This window comes from Passer domesticus, chromosome 7, assembly GCF_036417665.1.
Source record: "Passer domesticus isolate bPasDom1 chromosome 7, bPasDom1.hap1, whole genome shotgun sequence".
In the NCBI taxonomy this organism is placed as follows: Eukaryota; Metazoa; Chordata; class Aves; order Passeriformes; family Passeridae; genus Passer; species Passer domesticus.
Window position 1 is genome coordinate 59,701,438 of NC_087480.1, and position 22,428 is coordinate 59,723,865.

General features: G+C 43.2%; 1 protein-coding gene and 1 long non-coding RNA gene across 16 annotated transcripts in view; one reads left to right on the forward strand and one right to left on the reverse strand.

The window, feature by feature from the left end:
- NFIA (nuclear factor I A) overlaps positions 1 to 22,428 on the forward strand; it is a 406,668-nt gene that overhangs the window by 107,955 nt on the left and 276,285 nt on the right. The gene's annotated exons all lie outside the window — the stretch shown is intronic.
- Positions 1 to 22,428, reverse strand: part of LOC135305429 (uncharacterized) — a 51,895-nt gene that overhangs the window by 13,336 nt on the left and 16,131 nt on the right. Inside the window, exons 5-6 of the long non-coding RNA XR_010366610.1 lie at positions 22,071 to 22,195; positions 18,369 to 18,458 (exon numbers count right to left, since the gene is read on the reverse strand). This is a non-coding gene — a long non-coding RNA (uncharacterized LOC135305429). The remainder of the gene's footprint in view (positions 1 to 18,368; positions 18,459 to 22,070; positions 22,196 to 22,428) is intronic.

Sequence of the window (22,428 nt, forward strand, 5' to 3'; positions counted from 1 at the left end):
TTCAGCAAGAACCGGTGACACTGACATGACATTCAGGTGAGAGAGGCCACAGTTGAGGGCATGAATTATGCCTCATAAGTAATATCTCCTCAGGAGCTGAGAGCCCTTGTCCTCGCAGGGACGTGTCCCTGAGGCCATCGCAGTGCCTGGCCTGGAGCCAGCCCTGCCAGTGCCACTCAAACCCAGAGCATCCAGTCCCTGTGCCGTGACCGCAACTCTGAACGTGGCTCCTCCAAGATCGGTTTCCCTCCCGGTTCCACCGCGTCCCCAGTTCTCCCCAACACAAGTTGATGGCTGGGTTGGATAAATGGCTGTAGCACAAGATGATGGACCAGTGGCATGAAAAGCTGTTTCAGGAGCTGTGAAATGCTGCCTGCACAGGAAGCCTCTGAGATGCTAATATTAAACAAGTCCAAGCGCTCTGAAGCCCTTTGTGAACACCTTTCTCTCTGCTTATGAGTGCCCTCTTTAAATCAAGCTCAGAATTGTCAGGTCAGAAATAAAATGCAGCTGAAGGGCTCCAGAAGCACTGAGAAAGGATTCCAACTCAAAAGAAATGGCTGAGCTTCCAGTCACACCAACCATCTGTCTGGTACCTGTGGCCAAAACCTACCAGAGCCCTGCCAGAAGGGACGGGGGTCTCTCACTTTGAGTCCTACCATCTTCATCCCTTTCCCAGAAAGCAAAGATGCCATTTCCAGTCCTGGATACAAACTACTGATTTAAGAAATGTTGTACATTATGCTGTAGACTGGAAAAAAGCCCACATTGTACAGGCAAATGTTTTCCTAGATCTGATTTCCCTCCCTCCTCTGTCTACTTCCAACAAAGAGGTGCCAGCAGTCAGAGCTTCCCCTTCCAAAGCTGGCGGTGCCAACTTCCAGCTGAGGTCAGAGTTAAGGTTTGTTCCTTTTGCAGAGGAATTTGGGCATGTGTTAGATTTCTTGGATGCTGGAAATGCAAAGAGTTTCTTGTGGAGGCTGTTTCTTGGTGTGATTGCTTGCTATAATGTGTGGGCACAAAGGGGTGTCCAAAGCTCTCCTTAGCCAAATATTTCCCTGCATTTTAAGATTTGCATGGGTGGGTTTTGTACTTAAGCAGCCTTTAATGTATTCAAAAAAAGGTTTGGTTGGTGGCTTACATAATCGTGTTGAATCTGACCCAGACGTGTTGTCACAGCACTGCTGTCAGAGAGAGTGAGCTGTCAGATTGAAATATTCACTTGTAATGTAGGTTATTGGGCCCCTTCTTTCCAAAGTGCACCTGGCAGAAAGGCAGGAGTGGTAAGAACTGGAATTACAGAGTTCTCCAGCAGGGTTAAATCTTCTCAAGTCAGTGCCTCATCATTTTCAGGTAAACTTTGTTCTGTTTCAGCACCAGATTCCAGCTGGTTGTTTTTTTCACTGTTCTTCACTGGAATCATGGTCAGAGGTTGTAACTTCACCTAGTGGTCTTTAATTCTAGGTGTTTACTGGAAATATGCCCAAATAAGAAGTAAAAGTATTCAAGGACTCAGGCTGTCTGCAGTGAGCCTTACAGCACAGAGCACTGCACCATCAGGCACCATCATTACATAGTTGATCTCTAATTAAAACCTTAAATATCAGAGACCATATAAAGGACTGACCTTTTCCACTAAGAAAAGACTCATTGTGCTTTGTTGCTAAAGATACATGAGATATCTTTAAAGATGTAACCTTCTTCATTCCAGAATACTTTTTAAAAAAGATTCTGCTCTAGTTATTGATAAGACAATCAAGTAGCTATAAAAAAAAGGAAAACATTTTATACCACATAACAGCGGTTACACACATTTGAAAACACTTTACTGTGTATTTCTTAGCAATTGGAACTTGAATTTTTATTATGTACCATCTCTTTTTTAAAATCAATTTGGGTATCAGAGACCAAAATGTTAAGTTTGTCTTGGAGGGTATTATTTCTCAGTCAAAGAATGCAATGACTTCCCAAGGATAAATCTTGCACTTGCCACCTGTAGTCTTTATAACACTTTATAACACTGCGGTGATCCCGCAGTGTTGTGACTGCTTGATACAGTATATCACATAATATATCTGCTACCTGGATTCTCATTACAGAGAGACAAGTGAGATTGGAAAGTGAGAGCAGAACCCTTCAGATCAAAGTAAAATGGAAAATAGTGGGGAGTAAAAAAAGACTGGAAAAGCCACATTATCAGGACCTTGAATTCTTCCCCGGTTCAAGTGACACAGGCAGAAAACCAGCTTGATTTCTGTCCTATCAAAAGACAGTCTTTTGATCAGAGGAGAGGGTGGTTAGGAAAGGAAGTTAGTTTGTTGGGAAGACAAGGCATCTGTGGAAGATATCAATCTGAACCAAAAAAATGTGTTGGTATCCTTGGCTGGACTGATGTCTGCAGCCTCATCTCCCCGGGGCTCCCGACTCCTCTGGCTGCATTTGAAGTGCTTTGCACCAACTCCAAGGCAGCTCCTCTCCCTTGCAGGCAGTGTGGAGCTCTCTCCCCTTGCACACACCACAAACACTGGCTGTTTGGAACAGTTTAGCTAAGCCAAAACTCTTCATTTGAAGCTTCATCCGCAGGGATAGCTCTGACAGCTCCACCAAAGGCAGAGAAAGGGTCCCAAACTTCCCACCACCAGTGAGTTGTACAGGCTCCAGGAGGTCCCTGATAGCCATCGCTTCTGGTTTGTGTTTGTACACATACAGCTGTCTGAGCTTTGTTTCCTTTTGGTACTACTTCTACTTCTGATAGATGGGGAATCTAACCCTGCCTGTAACAATGGGCTTGATTGCTTAATTGAGCTTTGTGCTGGTTTTGCTCGCACGCAAGCGAGTTCACAGGAATTCAACATGTGCTCCACTATTTCCTCCTTCTGCACAGAAGGAATAAAAGAAACTTTGCCTAAGCTGTTCAACAGCTTCTCTCTTTGCTGTCTTTCTCTGGTATTCTTCAGCCTTGACACCGCAGAGCTTGTTTTGCTGACCCAGCTGTATAGTTTTATTTCCAGGATGGAGAAAGATGAGGCACCAGCTTCAGTTCAGTTCTCTTCTCTGAAGCTGTCCCAGCTCACACCACTCAGTTCATTTTTACTCAGCACCTCACTTCTATGAAATCTGCTTCGAGTTAATCTGGGCAGTATATCCAATACTGGTCCTCACTTACTAATTCAGCGTCATTCTTTAAATTAAATACTGCAGGGCAGAACTGATTATAAATGGTTGAGGCCACTTGCATCAGATAATTGACTGGCAACTGAACAGTCTCTCCTAGGATTTGAATTCCATGGGCAATGGTGTGTTCTGTCATGAAAAGAAACATTTGCCAAAGCCTGATCTCAGTGCCCTTTGCATAGGCAGGATGTGGAATCGGCCATAACCCAGCAGGGACCAGGTCTCCTGCCCTGAGATGGGACATGGCAGTGTCTGAGCACAGCTGCTCCTCACTGAGGCTGGAGGGGGCTGGAGGAGCTGCCACCACTGCAGTGCTATTGATGGGCAGGAACCACTCCACAGTGTACTCACTGTCTTTGGGACATTACCAAAGAGAACCAAAAAAAAAAAACAAAAACAAGAAAGAAAGACATAGAAGGCTATAAATCCCCTAAACTGGGAAAGATAAATTTGTGTGAAAAGTCATGAGGAACCTGACAGGAAAGAGTTACTTTATGCCATTTAGTGGCGAGGAAAAACAGCCTTAGGTTTTCTATTGTCTGCAGGTTTTTCTCTGTGAGAACAGAAGGTTGGGCACAAGGTGAACTGTCAGGAGGAAAAATCGAGGGAATCATAGAGAAGATGGGCCTTGTACATAATTGATCTGACAGAGTGCTGCCCACTCCATCATTGTGGCTGAAATATGCTCGGCCTCCTGCGCAATAATGCATGCGAGTTTAGCAGCGCAAGACTTGGTCTATTAGGGAGTTTGTTTAATCAGGAATGCTCCCATCCCTGCCAGTGCTCAGTGTCGCTTGCAAAACACAAAATCTGCTCTCTGACTGGAAGAGAAAATTCTGCTGTGCTCAACACTTTCAGCAGCAGACATAAAAGCAGAAAGTGACTTTGAGTAAAATCAGGAGCTATTGGAAATAAGAGCAACACCTCTACTGCCTTCAACAGGGCCAGCACTAATCTTTGTTCCCTGAAGAATTCCCTCACTGCTTCCCCCCATCAGATTGCTCTCTCCTTTTTTGATCCACTTAGTGGAAGGCATTATCATCTCATTGAATTGTGTCACAACCGTCCCAGCAATACGAAAAATCAGAAGCTCGGTGGCCCTTTATAACTAATTGTAAGTGGCTTTCATGTGAGGGGCAAAAGATCCCTGAAGATTGGGGATTTCAAACCTGGAGTGTTATTGCAGCCACTAAATATCACGGCTTTGCTACTGCAAGATAAGGAGGCAAAGCTTAAAAGATGAAGATACACCATGCTTTGTGTGAGTTCTGATAAAAGCCGGTGATGGTCTTTTGAAGACTCCGGGTGGTCCAATCCTGCAGACTTTTTGGGAAGCCTCTGTCCTGCCTTGCTTTGAGACAAATGTGGATGAGTGGGCAAATGCTGCAAAGTGCCAGCAGTTCTCTGGGAGTGCAGAGCTCCTGGACCCCGAGGTGCTCAGTGGGACTCAGCTCCCCACTGGCTCAGGCTGCACAGGAGACGCAGATCCTGCTGGCTGTCCTCAAAAACACAGAGCTCGAGAGCTATGGAGGGACCACAGAAATGTCCCTGCACCATGACCTCTGTCACCTCCTGCTGAGGCCACAGAGTGAGTGCTGGATGTTGTCCCTTCCAGCCCATCCTATGGTGGATAAATCAAGCTAGCAGCACAGCAGTATTGCAGAAGGGTCACCACAAGCAATTTTCTAAAAACTGTGCTGACATCACCAGAAATTTTATTTAAATCCTTACTATTTCCAGCTAAAAAATCCATCATCATTATGAAAATGACTTGTACCAGACCCCAGAATAATCTTTCCAGAAAGGATGGCACCTGATGTTTAAACCGATTGTGATTTATTTTACCTCATAGATATTTCCTCTGGCTAATGTAGGCAAGAGCTGCAATCACCACCTCCAAATTCAGTAATTTTGCCTAAAAACATTTGACAAAAAAGGGGTTAATGATTTCCATGCAGGGTGAAGCTATCAGGAATTAGTGCTGCGGAGTGTAGAACATTCACTTTTACAGTAGGTGGTGTTCTTGTTACACTTTCATACATGGCAGGCTAATTAACTGTCTTAAAGACCACATCATTAAATTATTTCCCCTGCTTAAAACGCTGCAATGTTTAATGTACCCCAGCAATTCAATTATGTTTAAAACAATATCCTAAGGATGAACTACTATGGGATGGCATTTAGAGGAAATTTCACGCTTTACCTCAAAAGCAGGTAAAACACAAGAGCAAAAAGAGAATTTGAAATCCTAAATAGCTGTTCGAGAAAAATAAGATCTTCCACAAAAGCCTGTAAATGGAGCTAATTATTATAATGTTGATGATTCATTTTGCCTTTACTCTTTTTCATAAAAGTTCAAAGACTTGAAAGAGTTTTGGTTTTCCTTCAATCTTTGTTACAATATGCCTGTTCCATCTTATATTTCTAATTTTTGTTGCTTTACCTTCTTTCCCTGATGCACTTTCTATTATTTTAAGAAAAAAAGCATGTGGCTTCATTAAGTATAACATGTTGGAAGGGGGCTGAAGTCCTGACAGTGTATTTTAGACATTGTGCTAGGGAGGCCACACGCAGATGCCTCTGCTGCACCCCTAATCAAAGCAGCTCACGTTCATTTATGAGAAGAGAAGCGGCTGCATTCTGGCTCTGCCACCTTCCACACCAGCATCATTTCCAGGCACCAGCGATGCATCTCAGCGTGGCAGAAGGAGTGCAGGGTGAGCAGGCTCAGGAAGGACACACTGCCACCAGGAGCGCAAGGGAATGTCCTCTGCGCCGGGGGCCGGGAGCGCCCGGCTCAGCCGCAAGGGTAGGAGAGGATTCCACATCAGAAGCTTCTGTCATTCTGGACCCGTGTCAAATCAGGGCTCAAAGGAACAAGAAGAATACTTTGGAGAATACCTGAGCCCAAAACCAGCCCAAACCAGCCAGACTCTCCTCTATAATCTTTGCATAGTGTTTAAAAAATACTGATCCCTGATGTCAGGGAATCAAGCTGGAAAACACTTAAAAGCCTTGTTGATATTTGGGTAGGAAGCTGTGTACTACAACAGAGTTTGTTTGTTTGGGTTTTTTTCCATAAACTAATCAAATTAGTTTTTAAAACCTCAGTAGGCACACTTCAGGTCAATATACAGATATTGTTGTTAGAGTTGGGATAGCACTCAATTAAAGTGCAAACCATCAACCCAAAAATTTGAATTCCATTCACCTTCATCTTCTGTTCCTTCAATAGGAATGCCAGGCATCTGAATAGCTTTGGTACCACTCCATATGTGGGAGATGCCCCAACCCTACTCCATTTTCTAAAGCCTTGTGCCAAGCCACGTGAGGGTAAGCAGGATCTTATAGATAAAACTTGCTGAAGCCTAACTCAGGTAATAATCCAGTGAGGATGTGTGGGAACCACAAGCACATAGAGAACCCAGAACCCAGAGCTGCTTCTTACAATGGCTGAAGCTGGAGCTCTCACTTGCCCAAAACACTTGTATCCAGCACAATGTGGTAGTTTCTCTTTTCAATGAGTGAGAAAAGCGAGGTCAGGTGACTTGCTGCAGTGTAATCAGGCATGTGACAGAAAATGCAGTCAGCACCTGCCTGTACAATTTCACTTCTCTTTGTGTGACATTGTCATGTCACAGAGAGGGATCTGGCTGTGTCTTGTTGTGGACACTTCAGGTGATATGAGTTGGAAAATCAATGTGCTCATGAAAAATGGGGTCTGTAAACAAGCTGGGGCCACCAAGCAATTTATCCTCTTCTCACACTTGAGGTTCTTTCCCGGTGGACTGAATCCAGCCTTTAGGGAATAAACTGGCTGATGCCAATCTAAAGGAAATGAAAAGGAACTGCAGTGCCTACAGGAGACAATGAGTTTTTAATTTTAGTGTGGAAGTATTAAGTTGTTTGTATCAATTTGTTCCTATGCAACTGACAGTATACTACTGCAGCCTAGAACCTCACCAGTGAGAAACCTTCCCAGATTTTAAAGGTCTCAAATTAGAATGTATTTAGTGCCAAAGTCTGGGTTGATTTCTATTGTAAGGAATTCCCTCGCCGTGAGGGAAGAAATTATGCACCAGCAATTTCTACCAAACAATGGCTGCAAATCTCACAGGGTCTTGCTTACATGGCCAATATGGGCAGAGGAAGCTGCTTCTTTAGCAGCTTGGTGGTGGGTGAATGTTCTCCTCATGCAGGTCTGTAAGGAGGTCCATGACCCAGGTGAACACTGATACCTGGAGACTGCACAAGTATTTTCATGCACTTCTCCAGACTTCCAGAGCAGCTGAGAGAGAAGGAGCCCTGCTGTCACTCCCTCTTCATGCAGTGAACCCAGGCAAGGAAATGGCCTGTCAGAAAACCAGGCATTTCTTTTTTAAACCAGGTCAGTTTACACTGAGATCAGTTTTCTGATCTCTCACTGCATGGTCGGAGAAACACCTGTGCTGACACAGAGGGAGGGAGCACAAACAACCATCTGGAGAGCACGGGGGGACAGGAAACCCATTTTGGTTGCAGAACAGGCTTCTGCCAGCTTAACTAGGCATGGAGTGGTGGCGTTAATCAAGACCTTGAAACAAGCCTCGAGGCAAACATAGCATGGCATCTGAGGGATTAACCATGGGAGGAAATACATTACTGACCATATGATGACCCAGAAGTCCTAAAAACATGTACATCTACACTGAGGTACTTCAATGCTGGGCTGAGAATACCACCAATTTTATTGAGAGTTGCTCAGGAAATTCTGACTATGTTATGGTTGGAAATAAGTAGGTCTTTGATGTGTTAATTCACAGTAATGAAGTTAGTATAGAAATATACATTTTGAACATTAATAGGTATCTGTGTTGTTTCTAAAAGAGGTGGAGTGTAAGCCCTTTGTATCCTGCTTAAACCTGTGCAAAAGGTTTGGGGTTAGGTCCTTGCCCTGGTGAATTCTGCAGTAAAGTGCAGACATTGAAGCTGTCCTGACTCTATTTAAAGTCCAGGCACATCCATGCTATATATTGTGTTGCCTAGTTTTGCATTTGTTTCCTCCTTTTGAATTATTCTTCCCAATTTTAAATTGGCTTTAATGCATTTATTTTCCATAGATGTCCCTATGATTTATTTCTCTTTTTATTCCAATTTTTATGCCATCATAGACAAATATTTTTTTTAACCTTCAGTTTCTGCATCCGTTTTACAAATAAATTGCAAATGTCAAGATCATTTCCTTTCTCAAGCATTTCCTAAACCCTAACCAGCTCAACAAGTTGCATGTAACATAAAACATACAGCAGGAACTTAACATAAAGGAATGCATATAAGAATCTCTTTTTTTTCCCTAATGTAGTTATGCTTACTTAAGGTATTGATTTCCTTGAAGCAGTCAATAAAATACTTCAGGTAGTAAAATATACCCTGACAGTAATATTTTCCATTCAGTAGTTCTCTCTTTCCTTGCTGAAGATTCCAGTCATTATGAAGATCATAATTGTTATATATGTTTAAATGGTATCTCAGGATCTCAGCTAGACTCTGGTCTACTCATGGCCCAGGCATTATAGAGTTGGGCCATCCATAATGTGGATATTACTCAGAATTACTCAAACACTCACTTTCTTAGGAAGGAATTTGTTGCACTGATTTCAACCCCTACTTTTTGTAACTTAGCTGAACATACAAAATGAGATTTTAAGCTTTGGGAACCACTCTCTTAAAAAGGCTGTTAGAAAATACCTTTAACCAAAAGCAAAGCCCACAGAATTCTGAAAAGTAATTTCTCCAGAAAGAAATTACAGCCTGGATAGTGAGGCTGGCGTGGTACATTAGGCTCAGCCTGTCCCTGCATATCCACCTGCAATTAGAGAACCTCAGAGCAGCAACATTTTTGAGAAAAGATGAATCCTGTAACTATCAAACAAAACCACGATTCACCCAACTCAATGACCTTTGGCTTGTATGCCTCTGTTCTTATCCCCTTGCACTTTGCCCACCAAGCTCTGGGAAATGTTGGGTGAAGCCAAACTGATCCATAGAGGGCAATGGGAAAATGTCCCTCGATTCAGGCAGGTGTCACCCCTGAATGCCTTTTTCTCTAGGCCAGCATCACCCCTGGGAGCCAAGGGCATGGCACCCCCCAGGGCCAAAAGCTGTGCTAGGAAAGCCTGGTGTGACTAAGATCAGCCGTACTTTATTTGAGTTGTACATTTAAAGTTGCTGCAAATACCCTGGACTATTTAGTGCAGAAAATAGGTTTGCTGGGATTAGAAAAGGGCAGTAAATCAAGCATATACAGTGCTTGCTCCTACTAAACAAGCATCTCAGTTTCATGTCTGACTTGAACCTATACCAGAAGGTTACAATAGTTTTGCAACACTCATTTTATTTTAGATGCATATGAGGGAGATTTAAGAAGGTGCTGAACACCCCCATTCCTAATTTGCAGTTATAATTATTTTGCAAGAAACATAGTTCTGCAAAGAAGTCTGTGAGTGACAGAGCTGGAGACCGGAATTTTTCTTCTCTAAATGCACTAAAGGTGTAGGAAGGGACTGAGCAGGGATCCCACTCTGACCTCCTCTATCACCTTCACCTTACACCACAGGCCAGAAAGGTCCCTGTGCTGCAAGGGGCTCCTCTGTAGGAGCCATGGAATTTTCAGCTTCTCCTCTGTCATTTCCACATAGGACCAGAATTACAGCTTTGAAAATAGCAGAGGCAAGAAGCGCTTTTTAGGGCTCCAAGTTATTTCTTGCTCTTCTCCAAACCACTATCACATGGGGAAAATTCATCCCTAATAACCAGCAGCAACTGTCCTCTAGAATCAGCAAGGTAAAAGGCCACACATCCCAGCCACATTGCACTTGCTTTTGTGACAAATTTCCAACAGCAGATATTCAAAGCTAAATTCAGATTAGGAACTCTCAGTGCTCTGAGGGCAAAATCAATTTTTACTGATTGGCAAATTCATATATGAAGCAAATAACAGACTGGATCAGAAAGAGAGTTCTGAAATTTTATTTTCTGCCTCCTCTGTTTCTGTGAGCTCCCAGATCCTTGCCATGTAGGAAGATGATAGGAAGATGATAGGCTCAGTCTATCACAGAGCAGGAAGGATTTTCTTTGCTCTCCAAGTGATGCCTGCTGGGTCACTGTGCCCTGTGAGTTACACAGCCCTGTCACTTAGTGAGCTCAGCAAACCCATGTCTTCCTAATGACCCTGTCTCAGCCAATTCGTACAGCATCATCCAGAGGGTCTGGCTGCCATTTGTCACTGACTCCATGAGAGAATGGAATGGAGACAATTCCTACTGGGATCTGAGTCCAATTTGCCACTTGCTACTTGCCAATTTGCCAATGTGCTACTTCAGTTTTAAACAAGTGTCTCTCTAGCGCCTTCTTTGGAAGAAGATTCTTATTCAGAGGGTTAAAATATCTCAATAACCTTATGTTAGTGAAGAATTGACAGCCCTGCTGTATAGTAAAGTATTTTCTATTGCAAGGACCAGACACAGGTGCTGTATAGGTGAGGCAGTGCATGAGAAAAGCCCTTGTGGTGCAGGATGGCTGGGCGGTCTGGCAGCCAGGCAGGAGCAGTGGGGAGAGACCAGCCTGCTCTGTGCACCTCATTAAACATGCACAGCAAATGCACTCATCATTGTAATGAATAAAGTAAGTAGGTATATTTATCCATACACATCTTCGGCTCCAAAACCTCAGGTAGCAGAATTTCCACAGTTTTGTTTCAAACTACAACTATTACAAAAACCAGAATACTGTATGTTAAATTAACCTGACAATTCAACTCACAACCTGTTCATTTGTCACTGGGTGTCCTGAACATATCCCAGAGATCCAGGGCATTGCTTGAAAATGTTTAGCCCAGAAATTCCTCCTCTTATACCCTTTTCTACTCCTTTGCAGGCCCATTTAATGCACTGTGTCACAGAAACGTGACGCTGTGCTTTAGCAGTGCCAGCAGATTGCGTTACCCTGCCTGACTGTACCCAAGTCACACATTTCTCTCTGCCTGCAGTCCCAGAGGTCACAGCTAAGGTCAGCAGAGAACAGAAACGATGCTTTGTGATCCAGAATTCAGACAGTTACCAACTCATAAATCTTGGTTAGACTGTAACAACAAAGCATGGGACAGTACAGTCCTCACACACACAGAGATGTCTTCAAGAAAAAAAAGGCAGAATTATGCATCAGACAAAAATGACTGAATTTAGCATGTGGCAAAGCAGACATGCCTTCTTCAGCTATTTTTATTTTTCTATTTTCCTCTCCTCTTTTTTCTGCATTTCTAGGTGGGAATAGAAGACCGTGTCACCACTTCAAAGTATTTATAGCAGTTAGCTAAGGAGTAATGATCATAAGCAGAATCACTTAAAGAACAACACTGAAATGTTTTTCATACTGAAAATAAATGACTCACTCCTTTGTACTTGGCAGCTTGAAATGGGACCTCTTTCCTTAATGACATTCCTCTTTTGCAGTGTGCTTATAGTCACTTGCTGTTGTTCATTTGTTTGTAGTACCAGTAATCCTTGGCACTTACAGTCCGTACTGTACTTATAATTCAAAGATTTTTATGAATGTTAATTAATTAAACTGAACAGAATCCTTAGGAAGGTAATGGTTATATCAGTTTTCAGATCAGAAAAGTGAGAGGGATTAAGTTTCCTACCAAAAACCCAAACAGACAAAACAAACCTGCTGCAAGTTACAGGTGAATTCCAGAATTCAGAGGGGTTTTGCTCCTTCTCTCACCACCAGGACTGAGGGCAGCACAGCATGTGCCATGCAAGATTTCTACTACTTGAGACCAAGCCAGTTAACAAAGAAATGTTGGGAATTTTCGTCCTGGTTTGGTTTTGCACCCTTTTCATAGAACAGGAGGTAAGAAGGCTTTGGGGTAACCTAATTAGCAGCCTTCCAGTGCCTGAAGGGAACCTACAGGAAAGATTGACAGACACTACTTAATAGGGTCTGGAGTGACAGTGCAAGGGGGAATGGCTTCATACTAACAGAGAGTAGGATTAGATGGGGCATTGGGAAGGAATTCTTCCCTGGGAGGGTGGGGAGGCCCCAGCACAGGTTGTCCAGAGAAGCTGTGGCTGCCCCTAGATCTCTGGAAGCATCCAAGGCCAGGCTGGAAGGAGCTTGAAGCAACCTGCTGTAGTAGAAGGGCAGGGGGGTTGGAACTGAATGATCTTTGAGGTCTGTTCCAACCCAAACCACTCTCTGATTCTGTGAACTAATCTGGCTCCAGGTCCTTGTCTGCTTCTTCAGCTCACATGAGTATGGCATTTAAGCATTTCAAGTTGTGGATGCTCTCAAGGACAATCCTTCCCCATCTGGAACATCTGGTTCCATGAATGCTTCCCTCAAGCTCTCATCCAAACAGATACTGCAGCCACTGGGAACACCCTGGCTTTGCCTGCATTCATACAACTTCCTTGCTGGGCAATTTGATTTCTTATTCTCCTCTGATGAGTCCTTTTTGCTGGTGAAATGTATTACCAAGTTATGGACAGTACTGAATCAATCCCACTGCACTGGAAAAGTCCTAGAGAAATCTCTTGTTCAAGTTGCCAAGTAGCTTCTGCCTCTGAGGGAGTTTTCTCTCACCTTCTTTTGCAAAGAGCCCTTCACACTTGTTCTGACAGAGATGTACCACTTTGGGGTAATTCATTCAACAACAGTCAGATCTTTCCAACTGCTTTACAGTGTGTCCTCTCTGAGCATTCTTTCAGTAATCCCTATACCAAAGCTGAACCAAATGTGTGTTTATGTAAAACAGCCCATGCTATATGCAGCCTGTGCTTTTTGCATGACCTTTAGTGTAAAATGCAATATGTCTGGTCTCAGTTATGTTATTCTGTCAACATGTTCCAGTTTGGGCTAAGCTGGAAGCAGCACTCTGTACATCTGGCTCAGGAAGAGAGGACATCTGTGCAACTAGTCTAATAAACCAGAGCAATTCAATGAAATATTGTTCTAGTGTTAGGGAATGAAAAGAATTTTGCATTGCAAAACACAACAAATGCTGACTTCTACCAATAAGAGTGATGTCCACAAATCTGGGAGATAAATCAGTATGAGAGAAAGGCAAAAAAAAAAATCTAAATGAGGCTCTTATTTCAAGTGTAAACATCTTCCAAACATAAATTGTCTCATTTGATTTAAAGTGATTTAGTTCACATGGAGTTAGGTAATGTCCTCCTTTTAAAATACAACTTTGAAAATTTATGGATGGAAAGTGCTAATTTTGTATTTTTAAATGCATTTGATAATTTCACTGTGTGAATCCCTTAAGGACATTATGCTGTCTATAGATCCTCCCCTCTCTTACCATGGATTTTATGAAGAACACAATTGCTAATGCAGTCTAAATTAGACAAAGGCATTTTGTGAGGTCAGAATAGTATTTCTTGGAGGTTCCCATTTTATTTTCTTTGGCCATTTTGAAGAGGATAACACCTTATACTTATTCTAATAACTGCATGTAACTCTGAAGTTATTCATTCTGCAATTGTATTTAGCTGCCTTAAAGTTTGTGTGAGCCATATTTGTCCTTCTTTTCCCAGTCTCTCAAATAGTGAAGCAGTCCAAAGTGAAGTAAGCTCCTTCCATTCTTTTTTTAAATAACTCCACTTGTAAAAGTTACTGAGGGTCACTGACAACAGAGAAAAATCCCATTTTTTCTCTTACATACTGAATTCCATACTTTGCCTCACTTAGGGCAGAAAGAGCACAATTCTGTCAGATTTCTCATGCTGTACTTCACATTCATTGCCACTTCATGTAGCTATTGATCTTTCTCCTAGAGCTTCTCTACAAATCCCACTATCCATTCTGCCCATGTTTATTTCCTGTTGTCCCCCTATCCCAAAAAGATAATACTGCTCCTTTAGTTCAGAATTTGATCCAAGAGCCCATCAGGCTGATTTCCAGCTCTCTTGCAGTTTGCTGTCAGTAAACTTTCCTGCTTTAAAGCAATTCATCACCACAAAAACCCACCTAGAACTGAGTTCATCCTGTTCATCACCTTTGTAAAACTTCCATTTGTCCAATTCCCATTGATATCCTTTTTCCAAGGTGGGTGAAGAAGTAAACCCAGTTTGATGAGAATGATCTCCAGAGAGCAGGGGATACATCTCCATTTATTAAACAGCCTCTGCAGTGGCTGCTTGCAGTGTACACCAGATAGACAGCATCTCTGGAGAATCCAAAAAAACCCAATAGTCAGTGCAAGAAAACTGCAAACCCAGTAATATTTGCAAAATCTCTTTTCTTAAAAGATACTAAAAGTTCCCTTCAGGCAATTTGATTCTGGTCCAAGGGCTTTGAAGAAAACAAACCCATCCATATATCTTGATGCATTCTTCACTGTCCCAGGATATGCTCCTGACCCAAGGAACTGCATCAGTCATGGACAAGGCAACATCAGCTCTGGATCCCTGACAACACATGCTATGTTTGCCTACAGGAATTTGGGAAGGGAGGAGATGGTGGTGTTATATCTGACAGCCCTGGTGTATAATTGATGAATGTATTAATGTAGCAGCAATAATGGTCAAGGAGCCCCAGCCCTTGATGAAGAATCAAGTTCTCCTCTGAGCCTGTCCACATACCAGACATTGCATCCAGAGAAATCCTTTTGTCTTTCTGTACATCCTTTTCCCAAAGTATGCCTTGTTCTAAATTGCTGGGAATATATGATCTTGTGCATGTTTCCTGAGGCACATCAGTGCAGGACTAATGGCCTGGATTCTGGGAACCAAGTGGTGTCATTACAGTGAACCCCAGAAGTCTCATAAAGAGACTCATAACTTGTCTTTTTTCTTAAAAGAGGGGAAGAAAAAACTTTTCAGCTGTAGGAGTACAAAAAGTATCCAACTGAAAAAATGTAGGCAATTTTTCTAACTAAAAGAAGTAAGTGTAAGTTTGTATTTTTATTGTTTTTATTAATAACTTCCAGATGAATCTCTGTACTTTAAAATTTCATTTCAGAGTGAATTATATTGGCTGCCATAGAAATCCTCAGAAAAATTCTAATGGAAGTAAAGACTAGGCCAAACTCCCAGTCATTTTCCTAAATTCCAGGGAAATGTATATCTGACCCTACACTTCCCACTCCAGAAACATTTCCCCTCCTGGCTCCAGAGAGCATCCGGAGCTTAAACATATCTGAACTTTAGCAGCATTTAATGGCAAAATGCTGCTTTGTTTCTAGTAATACACATTTCTGCACATTTCAAAAGCCACCAGAAAGCTTCAGCTCTTGTCAAATACCTCATTCCAAATGACTTACCTCGAATGGGTCTGACTGGCTTGAACAGAGGTCAGGAAATACAGAATGCATATGGTATGGAAATGAAGGTGAGGAGCCCTGTGATGGTGAGAGTCAAGAAATGGCACGGTAACACAGTGTGGTGTTGTGCTTGAGCTGTAAGGACTGCAGAAACACACAAGTAAACATAGGCCTGCTTAAAATCCTGAAAACCCACATAACCTCTAGCCCTGTTACTATTCAAGTTAATAAAACAATACAGGAGAAAAGCAGTCCCCAGATTTTTTAGGATGTTTCCAGTATGTCGCCCTCCAGCACTGAGCCCCAGAAGCCTTCTTACCACCTCGGATTTCCCCTGATAAAATCTTCCACTTCCTTAAAATTGCTGAAAACAATCGCGCTTTAGCATCATCTACTGGGAGAGATGGGCAACTGACTGGGAGGCTCCAGGAGCGCACAGACGCTCCCACCGCATCCCCCTGCCTGCTCCCGGGCACTGCTCAAGCCACGCTCCAGCAACACAGGGAAAACTGGATATTTTTCTCTTCAGAAGCTGCATTTTAAGGAACAGAGCAAATGTTTTGGTGCTGATATAACAGAGACCAGCATTACTACCTGGGTGCTGCTTCCTGCCAGGCCTTTTGGCAGGAGGAGTAAGAAGCCAGGAGGAAGGGAGCAGCTGATCTCACAGACCAGTTGGTGCTAGGAATTTTGTCGCCGCAGTCGGAGGTTGGTGGTGGCGATGCTCGGCGCAGCGGGGCCCGGGGGCTGTGCTGTCTGCACTGCACCACGTGCAAGACAATCTGAAATTCATGACCAGCCTGCACTTTTTACCAGCAGCATCAGACACCCAAAGACCTCAGAGTGCTGGGGACAGTAATCCTGCCTGGCAGGTAAAGGCTATCCCTGTGCTGAAAACAGGGAAGTGGAGAGAGTTTTAAGAGACAGAATCCCAGCAGCGTTTAGATGTTTAAATGATTGACAGCAAGCTGGACGAATCACTTGAAACTGACACAATTTCTCACCTAAACACCCTGAAAAATCCTACTCAGGATTCCAATATTCACAGGCTCGGGGTGTGAGAGGTGCAGCATCCAGATCCTAAGAGTTATATTTTTTTTAATTACTGGTCTGTGCTTTAACCTTGTTTGTAGATCTCTGTTAAGCTCTTGCACCCAATGTGCATTCCGTGTACAGAGGCAGCATGTCTCATCTGGGCATGAAGGGTTAATTCACCTCCATTGCATTTTACTGCCCAGCATCTAGATGTCAACCCTGAAACAGGAGTTCAGCTGCTTTGGCAGTCAAGGAAGAGAGAGGCACTTCCAGGGAAGAGTCCCTCTTTCCCATCGCAGGATTTCTTCCTTGGGGTACAATGCAATCACCTGGCATTATCTCACCATCTCCAACTCAAGCTATCAGTTTGGAACAGGAGCTTTTTATCTCAATTGTTATTTTAGACACCTACATCTTGGCTGTGGACACCTATTAGTGTCTGTAACACCGAGCTGTACCATCTCTGATGGCTCAGTCTGGGTATCTTCCTGTACAAGTGGTAGAGCCTGGACTTGGCTCTATTGCAGGCCTGGAGCTCCAAGGAGCTCAGACCAGGCAGCCAGCTGCAAAACCTCACCCCCACAGGTTGTTACAGCATTACAACTGCTGCTATTCAGAAGAGCAGAGTAACAGCTCTAGTAATATTCCATGTGTATCCAAAAAAAAAAAAAAATTTTTACGTGTGTCTTGGAATTCAGTGGAGTGACCTTTTGACCAAAGATTGAATACATTAATTAATCAGATATCTGTAATCAAGGCCAGGGAGTTTAGGTGTGGGGTTTAAAAGCTCCTGAAGGTACTAAAATACATGGGTTGATTTTTCAGGTTCCTTATAACTCACATTATTCTTTTTAGGATTTCTAATTAAGATACCTTAAAACATCTTTTTTGCAGTTCCAAGTAGCTTATATTCATCTGTCCTTTAGAACTCTGCACATCTTCTCCAGCAGCTTTGGAGGCCAAGTAGCAAAATTCTCATAAAAGATTTATTGAAGTTTCAAAAAGTTGACTGAAAATAAATGCTGAATATTTGAGAATATACAACTCGTGTATTTCAGAAAATCTCTTAAGTCAGCTGCAGTGACTGCATATTTGATACACATCTCACTTTAGAGACAGAAAAGTCTTCTGTTTCTCTCAAACTGTGTTACTAACATGTGCAAAAATACTGCAGCTGTAAAACTGAGTCTGGACTTTCATTACTAACACTCCCAGCCTTCAGCTGCCTTCAGGAAATGTGTTGATTACTTATCACACCTGAAACACCATGCCTGGAGAACTAAGGAAGTCACCAGACAGTTGATTGAGATCAGCCATCCATTGGCTTCCTCGAGGCAAAGGGAAAGGTTCTTTGCCCAGTTTCACATTTTGGCAGGAGCAGAGTTCCCTGCCCAACAAGCCCTGCCAAGACAGGGTGGCTGTGTGTGTAAGGTGACTGCTCTGAGGGCAGGCAGGGCAGCCCCCTGTCTCTCCTCCTGCATAACACGCAGATTCCTCTCCCAAGATACTTCAGATTTTTTTGAGAAAAAGGAATACTGCCCAGCTGTGCACAGGCACAGAAAGACCCAGGCAGTGTTTTGCAGCTGTCAGTGGCTGGTGTGAGATGTGGTGGTGGGACCGACACCTCACAAAACCCCACCACAGCTCTCCAAGAGGCCCCAGAGTGAAGAGGCACTGGGACTGACCCATCCTGCTCCACACAGAGAGCACCTCTACAGACCCGTTCCCTGTAGGGATGGAATGATTTCAAAGCCTGAGTCTCCTATCTGTATGATTACTAACAGGATTATTTTTAAAGAAACACGAGAGCTCTCACTGGATGTCCTCCATTAGTTGGTGGGTACATTACCTGTCCCTTTGCCAGAGGAACTCCAGCACACCCCAACAGGTCAGAAACACCAAGGAGACACGAACTGCATTCTGATTGCCCATTTATTACCTAAAATAGGGAAGTATAATTTAGCACAGAATGTGAGAATGGCAGTGAACAGCTCACCCCACTTGCCATCTCTGCTTTCTGACAGTACATGGAAAGGGGGGGTGCCTCAGGGGAAGATGAAATAAGGAACAGGCCCACTCATGCAAATCTAGAAACTCTCCATTAACAAATATTGTGTGTCAGTTTGGCTCTGTTCATCTCTGTTCTGCATTGACCTGCCTCTGGGTGGGGGGTTGTGAGGACAAGGGTGGTCTTCTGCTCTGTCCCTGTTCTTGGATGGCAGCAAACCAGAGCCTTCCCAGTGATGAGCTGCTACCCTGATTCCCTTAAAGGCCTCAGTTGGATGTTGGGTAGATCTGGTATTTAAGCACCTCAGCCAGTCTTATCCCTTGAGTGCCTGAAACTCTGTGCAAGGTTTATCTTTGCACTTCTCCACAGTTTCCAGAGTCTACTTGACAATTCTGGGGCAGCCAAAAGCCAACACTGGGGAAAAAAACAACCAAGGAACCAAGCCTGATTACATGAGCAGACACTTAAACTACTTGTTTTCGTCTTGTGGGGGTTTTTTACAGAACTAACTTTAACTCTGTGTCAAAGTTTTTCCATCTGTAGAAAAGCCTCTTCTTGCAAAGCTCTGTAGAGATCTCTATTCTTAGTGCTGTTATGTCAATATGTAATTAATTTGCCCAATTCTGCTGTACCGTTCTGGAATACTTGGAGATTGAAGTGTAGACTTTTTGTGACTTGGTTAAAGAGAAAAACAAGATAAAAATAATGGAGTGTTGGATGCAAATTTATTCCCCAAGTTACTAACACATTCGCTCTCATGTGCACTACTAAAGATATATCTATCTGAGTACAAAGATGCCAAAACATGGCTTACTGAGGCAGCTAAAAAAAGAAAGGGTGACACGGCCAATGACAATTTAAATAGTTCAGACAACGATGTGCGACCTGATTTGTTGCTTCCTGAACAGGATGGTAATTTTTGCTGTGTGCGTTGGCTGGGTTTGGCTGGGTTTATTTACTTGCCATCCCATGTTTAGATGTTGCTACTACGAAGGGGCCAAACTGTGCTCCCTGGGCATGCAGCATCTCCCTCAGCACACAGGAGCTGCAGTGCTCATTGGGAGATCCCAGTGTGCTGCTCTCCATGTGCTCTGCCAGCTCCCTAAAACCCTGGCCAGATTCTGCTGGAGTCAACAGAGACACTCCCATGGACTTGGAGCTGGATTAGGTCACTGGCTGCCATGGGAGAGGAACACGGCCAGGTCCACTGGCTCAGACACACAGCAACTTCAGCCTGTGAGGTAGATGGAAATAGCAGGCTACAGCTTCTTAACAAACATTCAGAATAACTAACCAATGGTTACAGGATACCGTGTCCATGTAGGGATTATGCCGGACTACAGGTTAAGAGTTCTTAGCTGTGGGTTCCAAAGGGCTTTGGCCTCTTTCCCAGCACTGAGGAACCACAAATTCTCATCATACAGCCCAGCTCCTGCTCAGCAGTGAACCCCACCTGCTGGGGCTCTTCTCAGAGCTCTTCAAAGCTCAACCCATAAAAGACACAAGGGGTTTTTATTCTGTTGTGAAAAGAAGTTGATTTGGTTGTAACCAGCATGGTCTTCAAAAGAATTGCCTCCCCAGGTTTTGCTTCCATCCTAGTTGCCATGTGCTGCTGTGACTCACTTAAGGTGCTCTTGATGCTTATGGTTCTGTAAGTGAGCTGGCCAAAAGATTAACCAGTATTTTTAAGCCTTTCAGCCATCAACTCTCCCCATCATTATTTCACACTGATCTTTAGGAAAAAGGAGTGGCAGCACTTCACCTGGAGCATCTGCCCCTACAGCTCCTATCTGGAGGAAATAAATTCCTCTCCCCCAGCCACCATTGGGGAGAATCTTCTCTTTCAGCCTCTCCCACCAGCCTGTCCCACCACAGTGAAAAGGTCACTGCTTTTATCCTTTCTCTGAGAGGCTGGGCAGAGGGCACCTCTTCCCCTCCAACCCTGCAAATAACATCTGAACCTGAAACAGTGGTGAGCTTAATCAACAGACCTGTTTTACTGAACTTCCTCTGAAACACTGCATGTTTTTACAAAGCAGGTTTTGTGCTTAGAGTCTGCACTGAGTGCTGACGGGGGCAGGTGCTGTCCCATGCCTTGGCACCAGGCCTGAGCCTCAGGTTTAGGTGTCCTCTGAGTTTATTCAGTCACAGGAAATTCTCCCCTGCCTAAGCTGGTGTTTCAGAAATTGTGTGGATTTTAACTGTTTGCCAATACTGAAACAAATGTATAGGAAGGTCAGCCCTGGCTTCAGGAGTTTGGTCACATTTCCAAAAACAAACCTTACTGAACTTACTGGTTCATCTCCAGCCAGTCCTGGAAAGAGCTCCCAGAAGGGTGCCCACTTTCTGTCACTCCAGCCTGAGAGAGAGGCCAGACCCCTCTACCAGCTTCAGGAGCCCACTCTTTATCATCCAAGGAATTTTATTCTGCATAACTATATTTTAGTGGTACTACATTATATGTATTATATATATTTTAGTTATAACTATATTTTTAATGGGTAAACTAAAACCGCTCCTCTACAAAACCAATTGGAAGAGTTCAGCAGCTATGATCTACTTTGTGCCTGTGGAGAACTAGGGAAATGTACATGGGTACATACACATATAAAACTTATTCAAACATTCATGAGATTTCATGGAAAGCCTGGCCTTTGAAAAGTAGGGTTTATTTCATTTAATGGCCATACACACAAACAACATTTCAGAAGATGCCTGTATTCCTGCTACCTTGACCTACATCTCATTTATCCAAAAATCTCTGCAGCATTTATCCAAAAATCTCTGCAGCATTAACAATTGTTAACAATTGTTAACAATTTGGTAACAATTGTTACCAAAACAATTGTTTGGTACATAAAACAATTGTATCAAAGTATTGTATTAAATGACAGAAGTACCCAACTCAAAAGGTCTGTAGCACAGTTAAGCTTCAGAAAGAACTGAGATCTATGTCTTCGCATTTACTTTAAAAGTTTGTCCCCCTTAACCACAAGAAGCTCTGGAGATGTGGAAAGCATTTTAAGAGAAGCTTTTATATTTATTCCTGATTTAGACTTGATGAAGTACTCTTAAAGAACAGGTCTTATGTCTTGTCATTACTATTTTTGTTGTATCTACAGCGTGACAAGAAAATACTTGCCCAAACTACTAAAAGAGAAAAAACCTCTTGAGAGAGCCCTTTTTTGCAAGATTTTCCATCCCAATATTTATGAGCCCAAGAGGTCTAGATAAGCTTTGGATATGCATCAAAGCTCCCGGATGGTTACTCAAAACAAGCATAAACCCTGAACCTTTTGAAATTTGTCCGTCACTAGTTATCACATCCAATTCCTCCCCTTTTCACCAAGAATCAGAGTCTCCCTCTTCAGGAAGTTCTTATGCTCAGTGACTCTTGATTGTCCACAGAGGGATACATAGGATTTCACTAATGTCTATACCAGCCTTTTGAAAGAAGTCACACTGCTATTATTTTCAGCATTTAAGCGAATCTTTCTTATTTAAAACTTGAAAAAAACCTGAGCTTATACATCCAAGCATTACCTTGACAAAGCATCTGCAGCTCTTGCCAATGATGAGTTGAGAGTCTGTAGGTTCAGGGGTTCAGTGAGGCACAGACTTGGACTCTCCCCATTGGGACCGAGGCTGGAGTTCATCCATCCTGCACTCTGGAGTGAAATACGGGCAGCAGATTCTACTCAGTCCCTGGTGAACAGTAGCTCACACAATAAAACTATCATACCTAATTCAACTTTTGAGGGAAAGGCCTTGCCTGCAGGCTGATTTATGGGCTAACCCAGCAGAAGATACTCCCTATAGGTCAGGTGTGATGAGGTCATTGACAGGGCAATAGCAACAAAGTTTTTGACCGTAAATTTCCTTTATTTCAAAAAGCTCTAAC